This window comes from Dromaius novaehollandiae, chromosome 2, assembly GCF_036370855.1.
Source record: "Dromaius novaehollandiae isolate bDroNov1 chromosome 2, bDroNov1.hap1, whole genome shotgun sequence".
NCBI lineage: Eukaryota > Metazoa > Chordata > Aves > Casuariiformes > Dromaiidae > Dromaius > Dromaius novaehollandiae.
In genome coordinates, this window is record NC_088099.1 from 42,369,539 (window position 1) to 42,397,510 (window position 27,972).

The window sequence follows — 27,972 nt, forward strand, 5'->3', positions numbered from 1 at the left end:
CCAAAGTCAGCACTGGCACATGAGGTAACGAGAGTTACACATCTGTAAGCATTTGTGCCTGTGTCTACGCAGAGGAATCCAGATCTCTAAACATGCTCTCTTTGAAATCAATGCAAGAAAGTCCTATTTCCCTTCAGGGTGCAATATCAAGTTCCTCATGCGAATAACAGAAGCACGACTGGCACACGACCAGTAGGGTGATAAGTGATGGCTAGGTGGGCAAGGGGTAAATAGAGAAGGGAGGTGGCACTTCAGTTTTAAAAGTCTCTCTTCCCATTGCTTTTCCTCTTGTTTTCTGGGTCATCATATGGATAGCCACCTAGCCACAAATGATGCTCACCTGCATCATTTTACTCTTCACTCGAAGATGTGGTCTCCAGTCACTGGGGAGAGATCAGGATTGAAACCTCAGAAAAATATCTCAGAACACAGACATTGATTTTTTCCTTCTCCCAAGCACAGAGGCCTGGCAAGAGATCAACATCCCTTTGCAGGTGGATTGGCGTGGAAAGAGTTTTTCATTTCTATTTTTCTTGAAAATGTCCATCAGTTTTGTAATTTGTGTGAGCCAAGAGAGTTATTAGAAGTCCTATGTCCAAGCATCATCCCCATATTTTCCTTTTCATCAGAGCTAATGTGTAATTTATTTATTTGTTTGTTTGCTAAAGAGCCAGCAATTGCACCTTAAATGTTATTTATATACAGGCCAGCTTATTTTTCCCCTTAGCTTCCCAAAACTAGATGAGGTTGAAAGGTTTATATTTGCCAGGCTGCCATCAGACATTGATATTTTTTAAATAAAGAAGACACATGATTAGTGATGCAGTCTTTAAGTACCTAGAATGATCTCATAAACCCACCAGTTCAGCCATATTAAGAGCTGTAATAAAATACACTCATTAAAGTAGAGAGGATAGACAGTAGCCTGACATTAAAGTGCTTTAATCCTCTTGCAGTACAGCAACTGCAGCACTTAAGTTTAAGGTCATCTGCTCTTATGAGGCATGATGCAATTTGTGTACAGTAAATAAACCAGAGAGTATTGCTAACACTGATTATACAAAGTATTCAGTGGGATTTGCCATGACCAATGGTCAAACGAAGATATGTTCATGTATTCATGGAACATGTGAGAAAAATGGATTTGTCCAAAACTGAACAGAATTCAGCAAGCAAACTGCCAGAAACAGCTCTGGAGTGATGCCAAACAGCGACTTTGAGTGTTTGGGGGTTAAACTCTTGCAAGCTGAATCAGGATGTCAGATCAATATAAACTTTAAATAGAAAGCTGCTTTTCAGCTCTCCCTGCCACATACCCTGAATAATGTCCTAATAAATACTGGAGGCACACACTCGTAGCGCTAGCAGCAATGTGTAAATGCTCTCAACAAAGCCCAAAAGTCAGGAGGCAGGGCAGATCTGAGAGGCAAAGTGTCAGCCTGTTCTTTCAGGTCTTCCAGATGAAATGTTAAGGACCTGAGCAATAGAGATGCTGGGGAGGAAGGGCACAAAGAAAAGCAGGAAAACTGATAATTGATGAAGATTTCTTCACCAGAGAGAAAGTCAGAATGATGATTATAGGTCAAGAATGGCTAAGAGGACGAATGGGCGAGGAGTGAGACCGAAACAAGAACACAGGAAATAGTAAAGAAGGCAAATATATCGGCCGAGGCAAAAGCTGGCCGCAGAAAAAGGAACAGGGTGTGAGTCACAAACTGATTCTCTGACACCAAAAAATAGATAGGAGGAAAGAGATAGACACCCAAATGATGAGAACACAATTCCAAAAACATAGACAGAAGAAAAGAAAGGAGATGTATTTTACATCAATAATTTGAAAGACATTAAATATCTTAAGAATATAATTGGTTGAAAGCTACAAGTCAAATGTCCTCCATTGCAAACATCAGATTCAGTGATGCTGGAAAGCTCTGTGATTGTGTCAGTTCTGCTGAATTATGTGGTTTGCACTTGGCAGAGATGGGGAAAGAGACAAGAACAATTTTCCCCAGAAGGCAGGGTATTCCACTTCAAGATTTTTCTAAGTTTAATATTGTGATTTTTAATTCAAAATTTCTTTTTTAAATGTCCCTGAGTTTTGCTCTTTTGATCTGGAGCTATTTTTCTAACTTTCTAGTTCCCTTTAAAATTTTGAGCATTTTATTTTGGGTGACTCTTGACAGGAATTTACCAGCTGTAAAAATGGTTCAAAATTTCTAATGTTCATGCAGCCAGAAAGTAGCAGAAATCTCCATGAAACTACTTTTATTTCTTCTTTTAACTTCTAAGTTTATTTAAAGTTTATTTATTTTAAGTTTATTTAAAATATTTATTTATTTTTTTTTTTAAATGAATCATTTGTTCAGTTCTAATTCAGAAATTTTTTAAACTGATGTTCTCTCACAACCCCCTTTGAGTCCTTGGTAAGATTCTGGTTGCATTTGTTCAGCTTTGGAGAAGGCCCATAGATTGTAAATTCTCTGATAAGGACTCTTATTTATCCACTGCTGCTTGACGTTGCCCTAGGGCCTTATCACATGATATGGGAGGCCTGAAAGATTGCTGAATCTCTCTCTCTCTCTCAGCATTGTGTGTCTTGTTATATATTTAAGACAAATACAGATTTCATAACTTCTGAATATTTTTTAGAATATTTCACTTTGTTCAGAATACTGAAAAGCTATCTTGAAAAAGTGTTTCTTGAAAAAATTTCAACAAGGTAAACCAGCATACTAACGATGTCGCACAGCAAAATTTGTCTTTATGATGCCTTTTTATTAATGATTAAAGTAATCACCCTTTCATATCATTTCTCTCTGATTCCAGCCTCATGCCTGCAGAATATGTTCATGCTCTACTGAGCTGGGAGCCTAAGAGTCAAAGCCAGAAGGATTGCAAGAACTATTTTAAATAGCCCTCCTCACCATATAGTAAACTGGGAGTTTTGTCATGACTGGATTTGCAAATTTGACTGAATGACTTGACCACCCACCATTTGTTGTATATTAAGAGAAAATAACACCTCACTAAAAAGGGGGATGGAACACTTCCCTGTTTGTTGGAAGTTTAAATGGTCCTATTTAGATGGTGTGTTTTTCTTAGGAGTCTATGAACTTTGCTCTAAAACCTAATATTGATAAAATTTCTAGCACTGTTGTCAGCCACAAGCAGCTCTCACCTGTGAGAGAAGAAAAGCATAATATAAAGACTATTGCATTTTATTTGGAAAAATATTAAGAACAAACCACATATTTTCTAATGAGAGCTGATCCTGTTACAGTTAATGCAGCTATACAGATTTCTCCCTGAGTATTGGATAGTTTCACAAGAGAAAGGACTGAATTTCTTGCGACCTTCTATCTTCTTTGTGGAAGATTTCTCTTCCAAAAATACTGAAGTTGTAAATGACCATACTGAGAACCATGTGTTGAAAATAGGTGCTTTGTTAGAGGAAAAATGGAAGTGTTCGTTCAGACACAATAGGCTATTATTCAGTGTTCATAAATTAGTGAATGCGTTTCTTGGAAAGCTGTTATTGCTGAAAGGCATGGTAGCAAGGTAGGTGGTCTTCTAAGTTTATTAGTTGTTATCAACAAAATCTAGTAAAGAAAACACTGTTAAGCAAAAGATGCTAGAATTTAACAGATTTGGCAACTCAGATGATACTTTATGGGAAGTAGCTTGTAACCAGTGTAATTCACGCTGCAGTAAAAAGCTCCATGTCTCAGGGAAACTCAAAGAGAAAATAGAAACTTAAGACCAGGTAGGGACAAACATTTTCCAGCTAGTAAGACTTCCAAATCTACATATATTGTATGTATGTATATATGTGCTGTATGTATAGCTATTGTATATTTCTATGTAGTATTTGCATAGCATATATAAATTTCACAAGAAGGAAATGCTTTAATATTTTTCTGTAGAATGTTTTTTCTCCTATTAATAATCTGTGTCTGTGATTGCACACGGTACTTCTGACCCAGATCCTGGAGATACAGAGATTTGACCCTGCTGATGATATGACTAGCTGTATAAATACCAAGCCTTCTAGTCCCTATTCTAGATAATTACATCGTATCTATGTCTCATATTTTTACATTTTCCTGGACCCAGACTGCTTAAGAAGAGTGATTTTAGTATCTTTTTTGTGTCTTCCTTTCACTTATGTCTAATATTAAGTCATATCACCTTTTCTTTTAGGCAGTCTGTCAGTCCTTTCATCCTAAAGAGTAACAGCATTCACTCAGTTCCTTCTTAATACACATATTTCCTGGGAATCCTAATGTTAATCTGCTGTAGACAGTGATTATTTAATATAATAAATCTACAAAACCCGAAAGATTAGACCCTCACTGGCTCATTCCCCACACTTTATTTATGTGTCTGGCTAGTATTATCTAGCTAACTGAAAATCTAGTGAGTTTTTTTCAACCGTATGGTTTGAAAAGCATCACAGGCAGTACAGTTATGGCCTACATTTTAAAAAACCGTTTGTGATTTTGGGAGCCTAAGTAGACAACTAATTTTCAGAACAGGCAATCCAGCCAACTCCCCACCAACAGGGAAAGCTTAAAATGGGAAAACAAAGGGTTGCTAGACTCTGACAATTAGAAATATAATCATAGGAACAGTCTTTTGGCACATGTGAAATGAAAAAATACCTCTCTTGACAGACAATAAATTCTCTACAGAATACTGGAAGACCTTTCTTTAGGTGTAATGGCTAAACAGGAAAACCACCAAAAATGAAGAAAAATTACTAAAAAGAAAGAGTATAGTATCATAGCATGACCAGCCTACATGTTTTATTATACGCTATGCTTGGACACAAAGACAAAATAAAAACATCTTTTCTTTTTTCCTAACATTTGGAGGAAGTGGTAAATTGAAGAACTTGAGTCCTAAATTTAATCTTGTATTTTGTGACAAGAGATCATCCAGCTGCTTCTAGTGAAAGATGGATGAAAAAGCTTGTGATTTTATACAGCTGCTTGTCAGGTAAATGAACATGGGATTTTTTTCCTTTCTTTTATTTTCTTTTTTTTTTTTTTGCTATAGGCTCATTAGAAACTAATTTTTTTGCCTGATTTTCAAAACAAGTTGTCTCCAGCATATAGATAACTAAGCTCGGCCTGCTCCATAAGAGATTTTGTTAAATATCCTAAAGCCTCTGATTTCTTCACAGATAATTCTTTTTCAGCCATCACAATACTTTCCTATTAAAATTACAGTTCAGGTATGAGAAAACATTAAGAGGTACTATCAAGTGCAGCTAGTTCCGTAAAAAAAAGTAAATAAAAAAAAGACCAGTATCCTGTAAGCAAAGGCTAATAAAAATCAACCCTGAGGACTTTTTTTCTGCAACCACTGGGTCTGATCAAAGCTGCAAAGCCAGTGGAAAACTTGTTACCCACCTCAGTAAGAGCAGGCCCATCCCATGCTCAAGGCCTCCCCAGTGTCCTGCCACTGCTTCTACTGTTGTTACTGCTCTGCACCACGCACATTTGCTGTCCATGGAGAAAGGTCATCCCACAGACATTGGTGATTTATGTGCTTAGACATGGCATTGTAAACTAATAGGCTAGAAAAGCAATTCATTTAGCAGTGTGATAGTGCTGGCTGTGAAGTTAAAAAATTATTTGTAATAACGATGGTTATTTATGGAGCACCTCTAATCCAGAAAAGGTCAAGGCACTCACTTCATTTTACAAATCAATTTATAAAGTTAATATCATATGGGTCATTTTGCTTAGCACTGAAACCTCTGGGACAACATTTCGCAGAACAGAAGATGAAGAAGGAATAATATTTCTAGTTAAAACTACTGGATCAGCATGTGTTGCGCCAACTGGAATTTGCCCAGGACTCCAAAACAAACACCTCTAACCTTGTGAAAGTACTAGAGCATCATAAGAAATCATGTCTGATGTTTCATCCAAAATATGAGAAAAAGGCTCAAAGCGCGGATTACTGATCAGCACCAGAGATGACATCCTTAAGTTCCTTGTTATCTTTCTCACCCTGCCAAGTGTCTATTAAGAGCTTCTGCAAGAGCTGCTTGCAATAGTTACTTTCTGCTGCTCCAAAGTCTGCTGCAATGACTTAGCCAAAGACTTGACTCTTCAGGACATATTCTTTCTCTCTCTCTCTATTTACACCCACACACAAATACGTGCACATATCTCAAGATGAATGCAGATTTGCTTAGTAAAGTGGGGCTAGGAGCAAGAAAGTGTCTCATAAAGTTGCTTGGAAAGTTCAACAAGTCCTGATCTCTCTTGTACAAGTATTGATAATAATAAGACAAATAACATCACCTGTCCTCTCAAATTCTGCATCTTCTGCAAATAAAAATTATCCATCCTATTTGAGACATGGGAAAATAAGCTAAATGGCTTACTTACCTAAAAATACAATATGAAGTAAGTATTAGTTAAATTCATGAAGCTAAAGAGTCTAGGAAAAAAAATGCTGTCTTTCTTGTTTGCAAGAATATTTTCTTATATTCTAGTTTTTAATATCTAGAGTACGTATGGCCCTAAATTTAATAGACGGTGACTACCCAGGCAGTTTATGGACATGCGTATTGAATTTTTTAATGCAAGAAATGCATCACCTGAAGGAAAAAAATCTGTATGGTACTCAGAAATGAGAATAAACACCTTGTAACAGACAAAAAACGTATTTCTCCCTTAGCATCAAGGGAAGTACAGTGACTAAGCTGAAAATGTCTGCTTTGCTCCTTGTATATGGAAAGTATAACAGTCTATGTATAGTGCCAAAATCGATATATGGCTTCTCATTCGATGAGCAGTGCTGGATGTGATCAAAAGCACAAGGCCTTATTCTCCACCTTTAATAAAGCAGGCAATCGAAAGGCAACTTTCCACAACTGTACAAAAGTAAAAATGGGAATCTAAATCTGTTCCTCATCATTTTGCATCCCATATGAGGAGGAAGGCAGAAACATTGTACCCTCCTCCTAGCCCTCTGTGACTAGTGAGATGTAATGTTTTCATTCTAGCTCCAGCTCCAAGTCCATCAAAGCCAAAGCTAATGAACTGTGATTGTCCGCCTTCTTCTTGCTTACCCAGCTGTTTGATTAGAAGAGTGTCAGATCACAAATACCGAGTATACTGATCTTTGTGAGTGTTAGCAATATCGCTCAAGCCACACTCCAGGGGTTTTTACTGGGGGCAAAAAAGCCTGCATAAATTGAGCCAAACAGGCTTTTTTTCCCCCTGTTGTCTAGTACAAACAACTCAATGAATGATAAAAGAATTTTCAACAAGTCAGGTACCCTGCTAGAATTTCAGGTCCTCTCACAAAGATCACCAACTGCATTTATTCAGCTAGAATCCAGATACTGCATTCAGATGACTTTGCCTTTAAGTTCTCTCCAAGAGGAACAAAATACTAGTTAATTTTGTGACCTTCAGCATTCTTCCTTCATGCAACACCATGAGGGATGCAACTCAATAAAGCTGGACCTGTCTAACTTTCCTTGAAGCCAGATCCCAGCAGTCCCCGTACCGGGAGCACACAGCTGTGGCTCTTCCATCTGACAGGGATACAGAGGGAACACCACCCTGCCAGGGTCTGCATCTACAACACCCACATAAACTCATTAAAAGAAAATTACATTAAAAAAGATTGCATGGTGTGCACTGGAAGAATTTAGATTATCTAGTGAGGCTGAAGGCCAGACAATCTCTTATGAAACTAAACAGTAACATCACAGGCTAGTGTAAGTCATTTAGCACTATTTACACTAGCCAACCCCACATATGTGCATGAGTAATTAATACATTTATTCTTTCCAAAACTAGTCCTTGATAATCAAAAAGTTAACAAGATATACTGTGATGCTTCTCTGTCCTTTGTTTTATCTTACCCTTATTTATCCTTCCTTTTCCTCCTGTAACTGTAGTGAAGATTTCCTTTCCATCTTCTTTTCCTCACTTCTTGTTTTAGAAGTGCCTTGAAATCTAGAAATGCCTCCTTGCTGCATTCCCTCCTTTTGGGGGGAATCTTTTGTTTATTCTCTGTTTTGCTTCTTATACAGTGGGACTTCTTCACAAGCCTGTTTTTTCTCATGTCAGTGAAGCATTTTGCATATTGTGGCTAAGATCAGAAGAAAATACTATACAAGAGATGTGGACTGAAAGAGTCCACTTTTTTGATACACAAAAGCAAAATCTACAAGAAATGCTAATTACGATGACCTGTAGGTTGTGTCCTTATTCCCTCATTTCTCAGCTGTCCAGGTCTTTGCCATGAAAGACCTAATTCAAGGATCATTTACAACAGCGTATATGAAGACTAACCTCTCTAAAGCTGTTCATGCATAGAAGGAACTTACTGTTCACCACGGCCCCAGGACTAAAATGATGACAACGTTCAGTAGTTTATTCAGGCCACAGCACTATGGCTCTGTGGGGTCTGATACAGGATTATCCACTGGTGCTCTAGAGCCAGGCTACAAATTACTCAAAAAGTGGCATTGTAGTGCTGCTCAGAATTAGCCAAAACATCAAAAAATTGTATGTATTTTGGAATTAAAAGTAAGACACTATTACTCAGTTGAACCAAGAAACAATCAACAAAATGCCACTGTAAACACTTCAGTGATTTGTTACAATTTCTTCACAGTGCTGGGTATCCCATTCTATCTTATCTTAAGTATATTTCTTATATAGTGAAGGGCAGCAATATTTGTCATGCAGGCAGTAATAATATTATGCTAGTTTTGCTACACATAATGTTAAGGAAATTATATTATACCCCTATTATGATAAAAGCAATTTGTGCTAGTAGGGGGGTTTTTTGGTAAAGATATGCAGTGACGGAGCATGTATCTGTTACTCATTATCACATTAGTACAAATATATTTTTCTGTGGTTAACAGAAATGGCATGAAATGGTTCGAAATAACAAACTTGTTTACTACCTTTTATTTCATGGCATTTGTTATGGGTGGAAAGTGCAACATAAAATTCACAGTTTGGATCAAAATTCTGTGTTAAAGAAATTTCACAGCAATCACACCAGCATGACTAATGATTATTCCAAATATTCATGGATTATGGAGATGACAGATAGTCACTCAGAGTTATTTGAGAGAGAGATACTGTCTTCAACACCTAATATTTTCAGAAACAAGGAATGATTTGAAATCTGTGTTTGGAAAAGCATGTAGAGATTAAGTGGAACTTCTAAAAACTTAAGCCTTGAATTACACTATCCATGACTGGATATTTTACAAGGCCTGTGCTGGAATAAGCACCCAAACAATAGCTCTTCATCTGTAACTTCTGTATTTTAATCCCCTTGGTCTGCAAAATTGTGTTAGAAATTTTGCAACAGCTGGCTTTCAAATGAAATTTCTGGTACTTCCTTATTTGTATTAAAATGGAAAAAAAGAGTTTCAGAGTAACATTTATTTCAATGCATCAGTATTGTACTTCTGCTTCTGATCAATACTAGAAAATGTAAAGGCACACAAAGATATGTAGTAAGAGACATGTTAGGTAAGGAAGAAGAGCGATTAATCAAACTTTTCTTGAGCTTCAGGGAAGATCTAGTTTTCATTTTAAGCAGAAGTCTGAAAACTATTGTTAAAATTGATTTGTTCCCAAATTGTCATAATATATTTATTTCCAATGTAATTGCTGTATACTCTTAAGATGTATGAGTATCTACTACTGCTATAAGATGCATAAGAAGAAAACAGGACTTGAAACAGCATCTGAGGTTTAGAAGCTGGATAGGAAAAATTAGAAGCCAAAAGCAAGACCAAACCAATGGTAAATTGTACAGTCTGATAGTATGTTATTGTATATACCAGCCTCTAAGAATAAGTAGACTAATCAGGTCTTGTTCTTCCAACTAGGCTCTTACTTGACGTCTCATGAGGCTGGTCCGAGATAGTCAAGACACGTGTAAGTCACAAGATGTATCTCTTCGAGCAAGACACAGACCTGGTTGCCAGCTAAAGAGAAGGTGTGTAGGAAAGGGAAGCAATTCTCCTTTCCTTAAAAGAAAAGCAGTGGTGTTTCAGTTGCAGACTTATCTCAGACAGATTCACCAATTTATCTGCAGAGCTGCTCCCGAGTTACTGAGTGACAGCATGCACTTGTCCTGCACTAGCTTACTCAGGCCGATAGGACTCAGAGAGACGTAGCCTATGTCCCTTCGGACAGCACCAAACTGAGCCAGTCTGTAAACCTGGGCTGCACAGAAAACACTGGCTTGACGCCAAGCAGCGCAGTCCTGGGTTTGCTACAAGGAACTGTGCAGCCCCGCAGGCGGAGGCAGCCAGGCACCCCTGCAGCAAACACTGCAGTTTGCGCCTGCACCCCTTGCTCCCAGGGCGTACGTGTGCCCCGTTATTTCTCCTCAGTGAACTGTGAGAGAGTGTTTTCCTTCTCCTGCCCAAGCGACCAAATTTATGAGGAGAAGGAAAACACAAGCGAGTGCCTATCACCTGAATCTTCACTAAAAAGTTACCTGTCACCAGCTCACAGGGAGGTGTAACGTTGCTCTCTGATCCATGTGGTCTGAAGTGACCTGATCTGCCTCAGCTGGAACCACCACCTAATGACAGACAGAGAGGAGGAAGGTACAGGGAACTCAGGCAACTCATCTAAGTATTTAGCTCCTTCATAAGGAATGTTGTTCCCATTAGTTTCAGGGCTGCTCTGTAAATCTTACCTCCTCTGTTAATGAGTACACTGGAAAACCACAGGCAAACCCACACCTAAGTGACATGTGATAAAGGACCTTCTGCCTTCCTATTTCACTAAATATTTTAGATCAATAAATCCTGTCAGACCAAACTTTCTGCTGCAATTTTGGGAAAAATGTGCTTCTTGAAAAAGTGATAATCCCTGTGATAAACAGAGACACATTTGGAAAAGGTATCTCAGGCATTTCTGCTGATGTGTAATTGGGGCATTTGTGTCTTAACAAGAAAAGCAGGCTTCACAAAACAGCAGTATTGTTTATTTAGAGCAGAGTGCAAAGAACACATTAAAATGAAGGTGAACAGCATCCAGTGGTGACAGGAGCAATCTGCCAAGTGTGATAAACATGGCAATGTTCTTAGATGTAGTGGCAGTGCTCTGCAGAGGCTGATAACAAACAGCCTCTTTTTCAGTTCTGGTATAGCATTTAAAGCTCCTGTTCTGAGAGAAAAAGGAGAGGAAGGGAAAGAAATGAAAGGAACTTTCACATTGAGTTTAAGTTTATTAGAAGCAGGAATTTGGGAGAGGGAGAAGCCTTACCTTTTGAAATCTCACTTGTCTCTCTTTAGATTATATTATGCCATAAAGCAGAATAAATATTCTTTTGTTGTTTGGAGCCAAATGATCACTCTACTCCACAAATATTTCCAATGCAGTTATATGTGGAATAGAAGGAGCTGACCCTATTTTGGTTTTGTTTTTTTCTCCAGCATCAGCAATGAAAGTAGAACAAGAACTTTAAGCAGTTGTGGTCAATTCAATCTGGAGAGAGAAAAAAAAAAAAAAGGTAGATCACAGGAAATCACACTTCTATTCTGCACTTGTAAGATTGCTAGAAAGAGCTGATTATAAAAAGGAAGCTAAAAATCTGTCAATTTGCAAGAAGTGACCACTTCCTCTTTAGGGACTGTCTTCATATTCTGATTTACTGGGGGTACCTTTTCCTGAATTTTAGAACATAAATAAGACCTTTTTATTAGTTCCCCAATTTGTTGGAATCACCAATAACCCACAGTGATTGACAGTATCCATTCCAAAAGTTATGCCTATCTCAGTATTTGAAAATGCTCCATATGCCAGAGATTTCAGCAGTTGTCTCAGAATCTATTCACATTTTCTTTCGTACCATACACCATTTCCCCATTGCCCCCTTTATAAATTGATACTGTATACAGTCCAACATTTTGTTTGTTGACTTATTTGTTAATTTACTTCACGGCAAACAATGATTTTATTACAAATCTATAACAGATTGTGTATAGTGCTTGCTAATTTCTGACTTTTAGAGGGTAGTTCCCAAGTCCTTTTGCAAACAAAATCTCAATACTCAGAGGCACTGATCAAGGAAAACACTTCACTGTTGAAACAATTTCCATCAGTTTGATGTATTTTAGTTAAGTATTTGCTGATGTTTTTTATTTTAAAGTTTCCTATCTCCCTAAAAGATCTACTTTGGGGCTTCCTCTGAAGCCCCTCAGTTTTGACAGAACTGCTTGCTCAACTCTGTGCTTGCACCCAAGCCCCAGGAACCAGATGTTCCTGCAAAGCGACAAGCAGATGTGGGAAGGGACCTACCTGGTTTTAGCACACCATTACCCACACAGCTGATGGAGCTCTCCACAAAATGCTCTGAGAGCCGTTACTTTCCTTTAAGACACAGCCAGCCAGAGAAGGACTGCCGCGACTGCCTCCTTTTAGTGTGAAGCACAGTTTCAATAGGAGGGACAGATACTATCCCTCACCTGCAGTAAGGTTTTAGTTCATTTTCTGGAATATATGAAATGTGCAGGTTGAATCTCTGTAAGCTAAAGAAATTGCTCAATCCAGGATTTCCTTATCCCATCAAGTACTCTAGCCATTAATCTACTGCATGGTTATATCACACTATATGTACCCCAACTTCTCAACAATATTGAATAAAAACAAGAAAAAACAAAAGCAAGGCCAGCTCGTTTCTTCCAAATAGACTACACAAGGCCATTATACTTGAGAGAGATGCCCAGGCCGTGGATCACAAACAAACAAATTCTTCTCCTTCCAGCCATGAGTGAAGTAAAGGCAGGCAAGAAAAGAAGGATTTATAATTCATTCTGGTCTGCAGGATTTCCAGCTGGCAACTGCACACCCTTTTTGTGAATGCTCCCTGGCACGCCTTTTGTTGCGTGGGCCTTGTTAATCACTGTGCTAATACAGCAATATCCCTGCTCTCTTCTTAGGGACTGCAGGCATTTGCTGCTTCTCAATGACACACAGAGATGAGGACAGCTCTTGGTGTAATTTTTTTTCTCAGGTAACTTTCTTCAGCTGAGACTAGCTGGAACTTGCTGGCTGTTTGTTTCACTCCTTTCCCTCACTTATTTGCCTTTTCCCCGTTGTCCTCCCACACGCCCCCACATCCATTTTTCGCTTTCCTTTCTTTTTCATTGCATTTATCCTGCTTGGTGGAATCCCTCCAACTGAAGGAAAAGCATGGAAAAACAGTGGTGTTTGCTACCGTGACAAGCTTTGTTCCACTCGTGCATCACGTCCCTTCGCTTCCCACATGTTCATCCTGCCTGCTTAGACGGTGAGCGACTTGGAGCTGGGACCACCTCCTACTCTGCTTTTGCAGACTGCAGTGTTGCCTGTTCTTGGTTGCCCTCAATCACTTCCATAGAAGCATGAATACTTCTTAAAAAACCATAAGCAAGCCATTAATTTCAAGCCATTAATAAATATAATCTCCTGACAAAAATATAGTTATCCTCTGAGACCATAGCTTCTGTGACTTGAATGACATGACAAAAATGCATCTGAGCTAGTCTCTAAGATCATGCAGAATTTGAAAGGCAGTGACTCGCTTTATACTTACTCTAGTTTCTTAAAACTCAGACCATTCAATTACTGTCTCAGACAGTTTGTTTTGATATGACCATTTCCTATCATAACCTCCAATCTGTTTTTTTCCAACTTGTTTTCACAGCATGCATCTTCTCTGACCTTTCTTTTTTATTCATTCTACACTAGTTCTTCACAGACTTACTTGATTTTGCAATTAAAGTTGTACTACCAGCCCTGAAAATTAATAAGCTTGAATTTAAAATATATATCTTTAGTTACTATGGTTAGCTATATGAAAGGTTTTACATTCTTTTTTTTAAAAGAACTTGCAAACAAAAGTATTTTCTTTTAGCAGCTGTGCAAGCTCTGTATTTTCAAAATTTGTGCTTGTATTATTTTAGAGAGAGAACAGTTCCTACTTCCCAGCCCAGGACTATGTTGTCTCTGGAGGCTAGCAGAAATAGTAGTGCCATTTTAGCATTGCTGAATAGATATAATTCTGTGGAGCATGTTACTTAAACAAAAATGTTTATCACATGCTTTGACTTTCTCCGGGCTACAGCAACCTTTCAGTCTAATCTAGCTCTCATCAGCTGCGTCTTTACCAGTAAATGAAACAGATCTAGGACACAAAGTCATGTTCTGGTCCAGGATCATCCAAACCGTTCAACCCTTTGCACAGTCCTTGGCACTGCTTTGGTCCATGCTAAGTCTCCCAGGCAAGGCCCAGGCATGGCTCCTGGCCCAGACATGTGACAAGGGATGCTTTCTGTTGGCTATTCAGAGGCCGTTGCCCTGTTCTGGGCATGGGGAAGGCACCGAGACACATTGACATGAGCTGGACCACATTACTTAGCTTCAGAGCCAGAGGACAGGTCGAGAACTGCTCGAGGATGTGGGTACAGCCATGAGAGGTGATCTTCCCATTGACGTCAGTGAAGCTGAAGCAGCTCCTTGTCACTAAGTCTAACCAGTGGCATTGGTCATTGCCCTACAGTGAATGACAGCCAAAGCAGATCCCTGTGTTAGTCATTGCACTGTTACTTCCTTATCATAGGAATGTTAACAAAGACTATCAGCTGAAAACACCTTTTGCACAGAAGTAGAAGCGCAGTCAAACAGGAGAGAACAACTTCTTGAACACTGAAGGACAAGTGTCAATCACAGTTTCTCTGCCAGAGGCAGTATCTCTAGAATTACATTTGAGTAGTTGTTTAGAAGCTGGTTAACAGTGCATAGTAGTGACTTGCAGTCCAAAATATTTTGTGAATAATAACATAGGTATAGTATTATCCTGAGCCAAATCCCTATTCCCAAGGTTGGGAATTTTTTTGGCGGGGGAGTGGAGGGAATGATGCCAAAAATTATGACTGAATCAACTCAGGTTGCTGAATTCAGCAGCTCTGGTGGAATAGAATTAGGCTGTTAGATCTGCTTCCAGAGTGTGTATTACACTAATGGATAATGGAGTGTACCATTATAAAGCTAATTCTATTTATCTTAGACAGTAGTATTGTGAATGGGGAAAAAAACTGCTCCAGAGATAGCAAAAAATGTTATCTCAGCAAAAAGCACTTATATAGATATGCAAACTTTTATATATGTATTTCATATCTCCATTCCATTACATTTGCATATGATGCATAGCCAAAGTGTATAACCCCATCAAACTAGAGATAGCAGCACTGTACACACCTTGCTTGATGAATAAAAATCTGACATGAGCAACAGGAGGATTTGCCTTAGAATATACAGAGGGAAGGACAATAAAAATGACTATTCACAGATGGTTAATTTAATTAAGTTTATAGAATACCATGTGGACTGGCGCTGGGAGCCCTAATATAACCAAAAGTAGCATTCAGTCCTGCACATATGCCAATTTTATTTCCACAGTACACAGAGAAAAGCACTGCTGGTAAGAAGACCTTTTATTGTAGTAAATTACAATTTTACAGATGTTTGTATCTGTTACCCATTCTCATCCTGAGTAATGCCTAAACATGGGGTCAGCTCTTCTCTTGACCCCCCACAGACTCTTGGAAAAGAAAGAAGACTGAAGTTATTTCCTTCCTCATGCTAGAGTTACCTTCATTTAGCTCAGATGTTGCTCTTCCTACCCAGATGAGTGGGGAGCTGCCAGAGCAAGCACAGCTGAGCCAACATCAGCAGCCCTAAGAGGAGAAGGGGGTGGGCTCCGTCGCTGCCACTGGGGTTGTCTGTATGGGCTCCTGCTCTCCCCCAACAGGATGGGCTTCTCAATACTGCTCAGAGTTGGTGTTGAGCCACCAGAGAAAGGATGGAGAAGATGGGCCCTCGTCATGCCCTTGGAGTTCAGAGTGAATTCTGTAAGCAGACACCATGTCAGTGAGAGCAGCAAATTAAATAAATAAATAAATAAATAAATAAATAGAGAGAGAGAGCGAGAGAGCGCCCAAGTTGTGCATGTGAGCTACATCAAGCAGTAATTGGAGCTAGCTCACTCGGCTGGAGGTCAGAGCTAATTGAGTAACTGGGGACTTGCTCCATGCACACATGTCAGCACTTCCTGCTCAGCCTTGCCACTGAGGTGGAGGACACCTGCATCCAACAATTGTTTTTCTCAATTTGTTTATTTGTGGTCATTAAAATAGTCTCATGCCACATGCCTAGTCCTTTTTGTCTCATCCTGTTGCTCTTGCTCAGGAAGAACGATATGAAGTCTGACAAACCTGCAGTGAGCTGCTCTTTTGTCACTGATGTTTGAAATAAGCGTGTGTTACATTGGCAGTGTTTCTGCTTTGCCTCGATACAAAGCAGGACTTGGAAAAGACTTAAGAGTCTAAAAAATATCTGAGATCTCTGTGGGGGTCAGAAAAACAGGAGGGGTGATTTAAATATGGTTAATTTGTAGTGCAGCTTTCACATTTGGCTTGAATTTTCACAACATATGCTTGCAGTTCTTGTTTTAAGAGTCTAGTGAGTCTGCTGTGTCCTGCTTAGTTGTCTTCTGCTAATGCAATCTCATAATGGCTATACATGAAATTATAGGGTGGGCTTCACAATCTCATGGTTTGCACAAATTCTTTCCTGATCTCTCCATCCTGAAAGGGTCTCATTTAGAGGTGTTCCAGGGTGACTAGAAGGAATGGGATTCACCTTAACTCGCTTTGCCTGCCTGAAGGTTAGGCACTGGGTAAACGTTCCTCTGCAGTCCCTGGAGAGAGTGAGGCACCTCCTACCCATGTGTAGTTCCTTACCATAGGATGCACTGTTTTCTTCTCAGATGTCTCCCCCTCTTTCCAACTGTAATAGAGCTGAAATACAAATATGATTCCATTCAGCTAGGTGCCTATAATGCCTAACCTGGAGAGGAAAAAACAAGCAAAGAAAATAAAGCATGATTTTCCAAGAATTAGAGCAATTCAGGGATCTGCCCTTCTGCCAATTATTCATTTGCTCACTTCTCTGTACTCCTCAGTTCCAAGTGAAATTGAAAGAGGAAGTGTTGAAACACTAGAGAACTTTTCTCACAGTATTTCTGGATGAAACAGAAACACTAAGCACTGGAAGTCTTCTGTCCAGTTTTGCACACCCTAAGGACAAGCAAACAGCTTTTCTGGTAACACAGCCATGCTAGACAAGTTATGAATATGGGTATAAACCTGTAGACATCAGGGACTACATGACTTATAAACATTATATTACATTTTACTTCTACCCTATGTTTATATAAACCATGTTTGTTTTCTGAATGAAAAACAGTAAAAGGAAATAAATCAAAATCTACACTCACTCTTTTTTCTGAAAGGGAGAGCACCTTTCAGTATCTCCCTCCTAGATAAACTTTGACAGCCCTGAACCCAGAAGCAAAAACTTAAGAACTGTGCTTTTTGTTATGCTTTTTGGTGCAAATAAACACAGTCGCTGTCAGGAATGGCTGCTTAAATCAGGTGGCTGAGAGTTTCAGCACCACAGTTACAGCAGAAGCACAGGGAAAAGCAAATCTTTGAACTAGGTGAGCACATAAACATATACAGTTACAGAGTAGAGGGAGTATATCAGCTTGTGTGGTATATAATAACAGAATATAGAAAAAAAAGGGAGGGGGGCAGGGGAAGGAGGGGAGAGATAACTCTATTTGACACTCCTGGCCAAACACAGAAGAGCGTGCTGCACTGGCTGAAGTTTGAGTGCCCTGGATGGACAGCCCTGTGCAAAGTGCATTGCAGTAATCCAGCTAGCAGCTGAATCATGAATAATTGCCCTGACATTTTGATGTGTTATAAATACCCATCCAGATGCTGATGGAAAAAATAAATAAACAACTCCTTCCCCTCCATGTACCCCCCAAAAAAGCCCTGTGGTTATTCATACCACCTGAGATACTGAGATCCTAAAATTAGATCTAGACATACATCTGAATTTGCTTCTGAATGGTTTTAAGGGTTTCTCTGTTTTGTTTAGATTCTCTATGAGCTTTTGTCTTGGGGAATAAATTGCTTGTTAAACAGAGAGTAACTGCATGGGATCAGTTTAATAAAAGAATGAAAATTCAGCCTAGGATTTTTTTGTAATATTCAGAGGTGAAAGACACCAATTAAAAATGTTTTCGTCCAACTTTGCTCTGAAGACAGAGCTAGAAAAACCTTTAATAGATCATATAATTTCTTTCTGAACTTAGGTAAAATATACTTAGGTCATCCTTACAAATGTATCTCCAATGAATTTGTAAAAACATCCAGCGAAGGAGGCTTCCCACTGTTCTTAGGTTACCTCTTTCACTCTTGGCTACTTTTATAGGTAAGACTTTTGAAAAAATTCTATCATAAATATCTTTTTAGTTAAAAACAAAGGTGATTTTTTTCATCTTCTGTCTTAGTGGAAAAGAATAACTGATCTTTCTCACAGCAACTTTCACGTATCAAATATTGTGTCCCTACCACTGCCTTTCAGTCATCTCTTTTCTAGAATATTCCTTGTAAATAATGTTTTCTAAACTTATCCGTACTGCTCTCCTCCGGACTACCTCTGAGCCGTCTACATATTTCATGAAGTCCAGGACCCAGAAACAGACAAAGTGCTCTGGCTGAGAGCACTTGCTGAGGCACAGCCAGCGCTGGGTGAAGAGTTACAGGCTCCCAGCTTTTATATATTTGATGCTTTTATTAGCACATCTCTGAATGACTTCTGCTTTTTTCCGGGAGTGTCGTATTACTGATGTCTTTTTCGTTTGCAGTCTCAGATATATAGTGTTACTCGCCTAATCCTCATTTGTGTGGAAGAGAAAATTCTGATGAGACCTGATTTTCACTGGCCCTGTGTAACATTGGTGAAATATATTTTGGGGACAGCTGTTAATATCTACATGCTCTATATTAAGGCAGGAAGATCGTTTCCACCCTTAGTAGTCCATAGACTTCTGCCACGCTTTCCTTAGCCATGGCAGCTTTAGTCCTGCAGTCCAGTATTTACAATACAAAGCTAATTGTCTTTATTAGCCATTATATTTTTCTTAACAAATTAACATTTGAAAGGCTTGGTAATTCTATTTAGAGGGTCTGTTGTGGGAAAAACAACCTCCAACAAATGACTGAATTCCTCAAGCTCAATGCAATCATAATTGCTTGATACAAGGTACAGATTGCCTTTGTGTTTTCCTAAATGGGATTAATGCTTGGAGGATTCAGTAACTCCTCATTAACAGGCAAAATGATTGAGTGCAAATGACTTCCAAATAATGGCTTTGGTCAGATTATGAGTGTGCCAGAGAAACATATACCCTAAATGACTGAAATAGTCTTTTCAGGTTTCTCTTCTGTGCAGACCATGGATTTGAAGGGATAATAGACTCTCAGCTAGCATAATTGCAAAGTATTTTCTTATTATCTCTGACTAAATATCTATGTGGGCTAAGCAGAAAGGCAAAATTTGAATACCATTTCCTGCTGCTGCAGGAGCAAACTGTAATATTGTGACAGTTATCACAAAGGAGAGATTGTAGATACAGAAGCATTTTTGGGGACTGTGTAGACCTATTTACCATATAATAGATACAGCCTGTAGTTTAATTCAGAAATTCATTTGATAGTTAAAAAAAAAAAAGAATTTTCATTTGGCACATAAGAGGACTCATGCTTTTATTTTTTTCTTAATGCTTGAAGCATTACACATCCATCTGTTGAAGAAAAGTGATTTTTGTGTTTCGATAAGCCATCATGCACACCCATTACATAAATACCTGATGGAGCCAAACAAGGATGTGGCACCATGTCCCTGGACTCTTTTTTTTGCACCAGGGATTAATGATGCTACTAGATATATGATGCCAGGAATTTTGTTTATTTTCAAACATCTGGCAAAATCTTAGCCTGAGCAATTTGAAAGCTTCCAGAAAGGTAATTTAAGAGGTTGTAAGCAAGCTTTTCAAGGCAAAGGACCGTGTTATAGGAACATGATTCAGCTCCTAGTGAAGGCAATGAAAATTCTTCCATGGACATCAAAGGCAGCCAGATCAGGCTACTGTCACACACGTTGCAGGTGAATTCTTTTTTCCTCAAGCCACAGCAAGAATGCTGAGTCCTCTAAAACTATGCTGCTGTTAAAGCAAGGAAAACTGACCTATAACAACTTATGACTAGAAAATATATATAAAATATATTTCCAACATTAATAATGTTGCTATTAATGCCTTAAAGGCCTTTGCTTACCTGAGAAATGCGTTGCTGAACTTTGCCTTCATTGGTCAGGAGGTCATTATTATAATTAATAAAAGGTGGGAGTGTGTGTTTGTGTTACTGTCTACATGTCACACTGTATACCTAACCAGCACACCGTTCCTCACATTGTGAGGGCACCCAGAGACCTCCAGAGGGATCTGGACTGTGCTACGAATACACAGGATCACACAGTTCTTACTCAGGCAAATTTATGCTGTAAGTAGTGATGCACTGTAACCGAGGTGCTTGTTTGTTGTGCTCTGGTGATTTCCATCTGCAGAACGGAAAGAAGTCTAGCACTTCAAAGAGCTGAAATTATTTACTCAAAATCTTCTAACGCACTATGCACATCAAAAGGCAAGATAACTGAATGATAATATGTAAGGATGTTGCATAAATAGTTTTAAAGTATTGCTTATGAAAGTGCTGTGTGGTTGGACCAGATAGTGCATCTGCTTGCAGAAGACGGTGTACTCCAGGATATTTTAATGGGTTGAAAATTAAAAGGCCCAAGTAAGAAGCCATAAAATAAGGCCTGAGCATTATTTTTCCCATTTTAATAGAGACTTGAACAGAAATCTATAAGATATATCATTATTCAGATCAGCTGGAGAAGCAGGAAAGCAGAGTATTCCATCAGGAGAAAGGGGGAACGGCGTAACAAAAATCATCAAAACCAAATTATCTCCTTGTTTCACCTCTGAAAAAGATTTCAAGCCTAGAATTAGGTTCCTTAGGTCTCTACACATGACTCAAAAAATATCTTCCTGTCATTCATAGACATGAAACAGAAACGTAAATCTGTAATGTACCACTGATTTGTCTATCACAAAAGAAGAAAAGGCCTCGAATCTGTGACTCTCAGGTATTAAAGGCTTTCTAATGAAATATGATTATCAGTTTTGCCTAGGTTCCCATTTTATACTCCATCACAGAATAAAAAACAAACTGAGGAAAAGGGAGCATCGCTGAGCAGCAGTGTTACTAAGCCTAGGAAATAGAATAAAATCTGTGGTAAGTTTCAATGATGAAATTTCTCTTTAATGAGGAAACAACTCTGTTCTCAGTTCTAGGTAATGGGATTTAGGATTTGTAATTACTAACTCCCCTTTGAAGGAGTAGCTTTATTTCTCCCCCAGCTGAGGATACTAGCTACAAAAGTATCCCCAGCACATGGAACAAGTGTTTTCAATGGGAATCTTTCGTCACAGGGTGCAGCACATATTTCCTTGTCTTTTATCAGGTTAAGGAAATGAATTAAATACTCTGCCTCTGCTTTGTATGGAGAGACATTTTTTTTAAATGGGAACTTGGTATCTACTCGTGTGTTTTCAAATCTGGTTGACATGGTTTCTAACGCTATTTGGACCTAAGTTTATTTATTTTAGAGTTTTAGAAGCAGATGGAAATTTTCAATTGAACTGTATTTTTCCTCTCCTTTGTAGATTTTCCCCCTTTCTGGTTTAATTCCAAATGCCAGTTTAAGCAGGATAATAATCCAAGAGAAAAAAACGAAAAAAGGAAAAAGACAAATAACCAGTTCAATGTCACGCACCATTTATAACTGAGTTGGCAACTTGCGAGACTTTTCATCAAAATAAGCCTGCCTGGTGTTATGCTCTGTGCTGGTTCTTACATGTGTAAAATATCTCATTCTAGAGCACTTAATATTATGAAGTTCTCTCTTTTAAGCCTATTTATCTTGCAGAATAACAAGAGACTGCAGTTAAAGAAATGCCATTTTGGGTTTTTTTGATGCCTCACTTAGTTAATAGTGATAAAATAGATTATTAAATCTCAACTAGCAGCATAATATTTATGTATATACATTGTCCTTTATTGATAACTGAAAGATTAAGGATTCGTACCTTTACCACATACAGTGTTACCTAACACAGAGTTTTCTGGAATATTTTTAATGATGTGGTTGGTAATGGTGATTAATATAAAAGATGCAAAGAGCTTTCTCATATTCTTTTCCCACAGATTTAATACTTCCATGTTCAAACTTGTCCATCGATGGAAAAACAGAAAGTAATGCTATACTATACCAGAAAACAGTTACACAAATCCTGCAAACTTGGGCTTGCTCCTCCAAGACTGTGATCACTACAGGAGTCACTGGATACCAGAAGTGGACAGTGGATGTGATTTTCAACGCCTGTTACAGAAAGCTGCATTAAAGCTGGCTAGGCAAGGAGCTTGTCTGTAGCTCTAGGGCTCTGGGACAGCGTGTTGGCCACAGGCAGGGACAATGGCAGGTCTGGAAAGCGTAGTGAAAGTGCCAGTCAGTTGTAATTTGCCAGGATTTTGCCTAGGACCATATCTACTCTGCAGGGCAAACATGCACCACAGTGTGCTTTGCAGTCCTGACCCTATTGCCCCAGGTGGGACTCCTGGGCCTGGCTGCTGCACCTGGGTTCCCTTCCCATGGGAACCAAGGTGCAGAGCGGGAAGGTTTTGTGCACTCACCCTAACCTGCAAGTTGTGGAGCATCCCCAGGTTCTGAACACTAGGTACATCTTAGGAAACCACCATACTTTTGCAGACAAGTAAATTTATTCCCTTTTGTCCCGACTTGGGGAAGTGAAAAGTGCACTAAAGCTTTACCCATATCTATGCAAAGCATGAGTTTAATGGGAGCTGAAAGCTTTCAACTTCTACCCAGAGGCAAGTATGAAATGTTGGTTTAGAATGCTTGGCAGAATTTGCCCAAATATAAATGAATGTGACAGTGGAGGTATGCTCTATTTAACAGTTAAGCTAGGCTTGTGTCTAGGCTAGTCGTGCTGAGCCCTGATCTCTGGATCATTCAGACTGCTAATGTCCCGCCCCACACGCTGACATATTCTACTCCCACCTCTGTGTCCACAAACCCTGTGCAATGACAAAACTGATCTTCCTCCTAAGTTTGGAGAGGGTAGGGGCCCACAAATTGCAATCTGAAAGGCACCCATTTGGTGACCACCTCTTGCTGAGAGCAGAGATGCATGAGTACCCTAACCTTGTGCCCACAGCACAGCATAAGCCACATTTTTGTCCCTATAATGCAATAGAGGAACAGTGCTCTCTTAGTCAAGCTCCAGGCACAGCAGAAAGCCAGTGATGATTAGCACTGTCTCCAGCTAAGCCCTACAGCTCAGACATATGCCCAACTGCAGCCTCATGTGCAAACACCAGCAATGAGACCTGAGACTCAACAGGACTAGTCTCTGGATTCAGGGTGCCACAGATGTGCCACAGAAATGATACTAGGCTTCTTCCAGGAAAAATGCTATGGCTCTATAGTGGGTATGTAAAAGATTTACATCCTCTGTGGGCTGGGACAAGTAATGTGCACTAAATTACACAGACACAATTCTTCTGTTCCCCAGATCCTTTCTCACAGTTTTGCCAATGAACAATATTCTTTATGATTAAAACAATTCACAGAATCCCCAGTATAATAAACTTATCCTTCTAGTCTTACGTAGTGTACAATAAGAAATGAATCAAATTTCACATAGTCATTAACCTAGCTTCACTGCCCATCTGAATTTGAGGGAGGCAGTCCTGATTTTTGGTGGAAAATATCTCCAAGACAGTCTGAGGGAACAAATATTTAAATGCTACAGACATGTAGAAGACATGATAGTGGTCACCATGTGTACACTGGCTAGCTGCTTAGTGAGACATTACTTCAGAGACAATGGACTGAACTTCATTCAGGTCCTATATTTTTTAAGAAGCATGTAATAACAGACCGAAAATCATAATTTTCAAAAGTAAGCCAGGGAGAGAGCCACTGTAGGTCCCCTGACATGCCTAGCACCACCTCTCTCTCTCCCTCCACTGACTGTAGAAGGATTTTATGAGATGAAGATAGCTTCAGTGCAAGTCCTTCTGGTAATATACCACTAGCTCTATGCACACATTAGAAATCTTGTGCCAGGAAGTCACTGTGTACAGTATTCTCAATCCACAATCCTATATTCCTGCCTCTGTCTGAACTGGAATTGATACTTAAGCTTATCCAGAAAAGAGAATTCCTTTCATCATATGTTAACCACAGACATCTTTCATGTTAGGGGTTAGTTTCCATTTTATCCAAAATCTCATTGCCAATATACCCTACCGTATACTGTGCAAATAATAAAGGCCAGATGTAACACATCTTGCTTGCAATGCGCATATTATGCTCATTTTCTTTATCCTTTCATAAAACTACTTTCCAATGAAATGTAGTGCACTGTGATCGCCTTTAAGAAAACCACCCTTCCCATACCTCAGCATCAGAGAGGAGTTATTTCTTGTTCTGAGTACAAGCAGAGAGCATAAATCTCACCGGAGAAATCCTAATCAATGCTTGTATACATGTGCTCCTTCGGAGGGTGTCTTTTGACAAAACTCACAAAGCTACCTTGATACATTTGTTCCTTTGTATACTGGCTTATTAGATGAGCCTTGCTCATTAGATGATATTTAGCATAACTTCAGATATAAAAGATGTTTTGTAACTACCCAATCCATCTGTAGTGATCAATAGTGTAAACTATTTTAGTTTAAAGCTGTTAGCCTTTAAATCCCCCCAATTTTTCAAGCTGAATAAAGGGTTAGACCAATCATTTGAAATCTGATTGCTCAGCTATACCCTGGACAGCAAACCAAATTTGTTTAAGACTAATTCTATTTCAGGCTTGAGAATTTTGGTCATCAAAGGTTGCTTCAATAATCATGTTAGCTTTACATTGGAACAGATGCTCCTAATTGTAGGACTAAAGTCCTCAATTGAAGTTTTTACTCAGATGAAGTCTTTATTTAGACAAAACTTCAATTTACCCCTTTGAACACAAGCTAGCATACTCTGTGAGAGCAGTGAAGGAGCAGAGATTGAGCCAGCGTTCTGCAGTGGAGTTTGTCATGATTGGGCATGGATGACATCAGCTTTCTAACCAGAAGATTAAATGATGTCATTTAAAACATCTGAGAAAAGATCGCAGTTTGCAGGGATGGGAAGATACTAAAAATTTTGTACTATACATTCTAAGATAAGTTAGCATGGAAAGTCTGGAGAGTAGTTTGAACCTGTGTTTTTATTGCAACTTCAGTTGCATGGCTTATGGTTGCAGTGGAAAAAAAACGAATATTTGGCTGAAGATAATCTAACAGCAAATAGTAAAAATGTCATTCTAGCAAGACAGGTTCTAATCTGCAGAAGGTCAGAAGGAAATACCATGAAAAGTGTAAGCCTTTCTAGGTTCCCACCCTTTCTGTGAAAATGAATGAGTGAATCAACAATACAAAGTGTTCAACCACTTTTGACTCTCCTTGCTTAGGAAAGAGTTCATTTCTGTAGCATATCTAAGAGATAACTAACACAATAGCTTGCTATCACATCTGCCTTGAAATTTTTTTTCTCTCCACCATAAGAATCAACTCGTTAGTCTGATATTTTGATATTACAGTCAAGCTGGACACAGATATGCGTTGTATGAGAAAAAATTAAATTGAACATAGCTGGAGTTGGCTTGAACACAGCCTGAGAAAGGATACCTGCTGGAACCCAGCCAAGATGAGGTGCAAGGACAGAAGTTCCTGGGGCCAGAGGAAAGCAGGAGTCGAGGAAAATGCCAGGCAAGGGGACCAGGGGGAGACGGAGCAGGCAGCCAAAGGCAGACGGGTGGGACAGGTACCCTTGGGCACACTGGGTAAGGAGAACGGGACTGCAACAAGGTGCCTCAGTGTGCTCTGCTCTCGCAGCGAACAGAAGTGGGCCTGGCTAGCTAAGGAGAAAGGAAGTAGAAGGGTCAATCAGGGTGAGAAAGATACAAAAATCAGGATGCGCATGAGTTAAAAATAACAGGGAAGGGTGTTAGCTAGAACAGACCTCTCCAGATGTTCAAGCCAGAGCTGCCTCCTGTAAAACTGCAAGCAGCATGCTTCACTGAGATGATACCCTCCTCGCTCTAGCAGTTACTCTGTCAGAGGTCCACACACAGATTTAAACACTGCAATCTTAAGGAGGCCTATTGGGCTTGCTTGCTTGCTTGTTAAATCAAAAATCAAGGAAATTAATGTCAATAGCCTGAGCGTCCAGGCCCAAGCCCCTGTTTTAGCCCAGCCTAGTACCATCAGTCCCATTCTCATGATGCCGTATGTGCCTGTCCCAGTCTCATCTCCTGCCCTCATGGCTTGCCGACTGGACTTCCTGGGTTGACCCCAGCCTAACGTGTCATCTCACCTGGGCTGACGATCACTGGACAGTGGACAGATCCTGTCACTGTCATCACCTCGGCCCTGTGCAGATATGGTGGGACTGTGCTCTGCCCTGCCAGTGCTGGGATTGCCCCGGCTCTGGCTCCCTCTCAGAGCAGCCCCACTCTGCCTGCTCCCTGACACCTTCACACAGACACCATCACATCAAAACAGCAAAATCAAACACATGGAAAGACTTCAGATAACCTCAGTCTCAATTTGGCCTCTTCCTTTGGGATCACTTTGTGAAATAAAACATAGAAAATCCTACTTTGACCTTCTTTAAAAAGTTCCTATAGTGTAGAGTGGCAAAGGCAGTGTCATCCAATGAATATCAAAGTAAAATGCTAACAGTGTTCTTCTAAAACAAGTTTTGTGCATGCACCAAAGTGAAAACATAGACTGGTTAGGATGAATTATTGTATGAATGGCAGTGCTTCAACTAATAGTCAAAACAAATCAAAATAACTTCCCTCTTTCAATGTTCCCTTATCACGAGTTGGATAGAATCTCTACACTTTCAGAAATTATGTCAATCTAGATTGTTTGCTTAACCTGAGTCTGCCTCAAGATGAGTCAATTCTGTTCTATCAAGGTTATATTTGTTTTGTTTTTACCTCAGCAATGCTATAGCTGTGTTTTCAGGTCTAGCTGTATTTTAACTCCCACATTGCACCTGACTGGTTTTATGCCATCCACCTACAAGGTACCTTTCTTAGATAAAAGATGTCTGCAGTTAAGTCTTTTCAGCTTTTCCATTTAAGTATGACATGATCAACACCACAGAATATTGCTTCCAAAAAAACAAATGTGAAACATGCTATAAGAATAATTTCTAGAAAGATGTTTGGAAAAAATAGGCCTAAATAAACCCAGTCTGTAGACTTAGATTTTGGGTTCCAGTGAAAAAGAGCTAATTTCCTGAAATCTGTAATGTTCTGTTACAGTCCTTATCTCACCACTCTTGTTCATTTCCAAGAACAGCAGATAGATATCATGTCTGTCATCTATCACATCATATGATGTGATAATGTCTTATGTTTCTAAGTCTGATATGAATCATCCTTCAAGTAAAACTATGGCACTGAATTAACTGCTCCTGTACAGGATTTAGGCATACAAATTAGGCTGCTGCCATAAATTTGAATTATGGCACGGGAAATACCAAACTTACCCACTTTCCCACTAGTAAAACCAAAATGCTTATCTGGATTATATGCCCTGAAGTGACTGGTGCATGACAAATTTAAATAATGTTTTTTAGCCTGGACCTGCTCCACCAAGAAAAGCTACTGGATCCTAGGCAAAAAAAGTTTTCTGGTGACAAGCTACATTTTTAAGAAGCTTTAGTGTAAGCAAGCCAATTAGAAATGCCTACTGTGTTATGCAGAAGTTCAGCAATGCTTACCCGTCTGCTTGCCTCAGGTCTCCCTCTCACTCCTAAGGTCTAACTCAACACTGATTAATACCTCCTC

General features: G+C 39.3%; 1 long non-coding RNA gene across 1 annotated transcript in view; it reads right to left on the minus strand.

The window, feature by feature from the left end:
• Positions 1 to 10,997: 10,997 nt before the first annotated feature.
• LOC112985967 (uncharacterized) overlaps positions 10,998 to 27,972 on the minus strand; it is a 42,902-nt gene continuing 25,927 nt past the window's right edge. Inside the window, exons 2-5 of the long non-coding RNA XR_003259874.2 lie at positions 16,805 to 16,861; positions 15,655 to 15,911; positions 11,286 to 11,507; positions 10,998 to 11,186 (exon numbers count right to left, since the gene is read on the minus strand). This is a non-coding gene — a long non-coding RNA (uncharacterized LOC112985967). The remainder of the gene's footprint in view (positions 11,187 to 11,285; positions 11,508 to 15,654; positions 15,912 to 16,804; positions 16,862 to 27,972) is intronic.